This window comes from Paramormyrops kingsleyae, chromosome 17 (assembly GCF_048594095.1).
Source record: "Paramormyrops kingsleyae isolate MSU_618 chromosome 17, PKINGS_0.4, whole genome shotgun sequence".
Classification (NCBI taxonomy): Eukaryota; Metazoa; Chordata; class Actinopteri; order Osteoglossiformes; family Mormyridae; genus Paramormyrops; species Paramormyrops kingsleyae.
The window spans coordinates 12,920,398-12,921,472 of record NC_132813.1 but is presented as its reverse complement, the minus strand read 5'-3'; positions in this window follow the sequence as shown (position 1 = coordinate 12,921,472).

The following is a 1,075-nucleotide window of genomic DNA, read 5'->3' as shown; positions in this document are numbered from 1 at the left end:
TATGGAATAAATGCATTATTCATATTTAAATATATATCCATCCACCCATTATCCAACCCGCTTATCGTACTGGATCGCGGGATTTAAATATATATTATAATATAATTATTTAGAATTATATATTGCATATATAATGGTTTGTTTGTTTATATATATATATATATATATATATATATATATATATATATATATATATATATATAAACAAACCTATATAAAAATGTTAACGTTGTGAAGACGTGGTGAGGACCCTACAAAATAACGTGTCTTGGTCTGTAAAACCATATCGGTAAAGTAAAAATAGGGTCCGCCATCGCCCCCGTGTGGCCCGTCCTGCACTGTCGGCATTTGCGTGTCGAGGGGGCTCCGTGCCGTGTACTGGCTCACCGATAAGCTCCTTCCTCTGATGGAGGTATTTGCTGCAATCCTCGGATCTGTGTTTGGCTGCGGCGAGCAGCAGGTTCTGAAGGTGACACAGGTGGAAGATCAGGAGCGACATTCAGTTACAAAAGCCTCCCGCCCAGAAAAGCACCTCACAGCGCGACCATCACTTATTTAACAACCTTCCTTAGATATTTGCCAGGAATAATAGGTATAGCTACTTTGTGCTTTAAAACGGTACACACAGCCCTCTACCTGCAGCTAGACCCCAGCACTGAGTTTGGCACCTAAAAGGCTTTGACATGACGGAATAGTCCGGATAATTTATACGGGGGGGCACAGTGGTGCAGTGGTCAGGACTGTCGCCTCACATTATTTCTGGGACCACAGTTTGAGTCTTTGCCATGGTTCCATGTGTGTGGAGTTTGCATGTTCTCCTCGTGTCATTGTGGGGTTTCCTTCAGGTACTCCAGACCCCCCGCCGCCGAAACATGCTGAGTTTAATTAGAGTTACCAAATTGCCTATTGGTGTGCTGGTGTGAGTGAATGGTGTGTGACTGTACCCTGGGATGAGTTGGTGCCCCATCCTGGGTTGTTCCCTGCCTTGTATGCCTTGTAAATATGACATTTAGTGGAAACAGTGTACCAACAAAAAAAAGGGAGGGGGGGGGGCTGCAGTTCTAAGTTGGTGGGA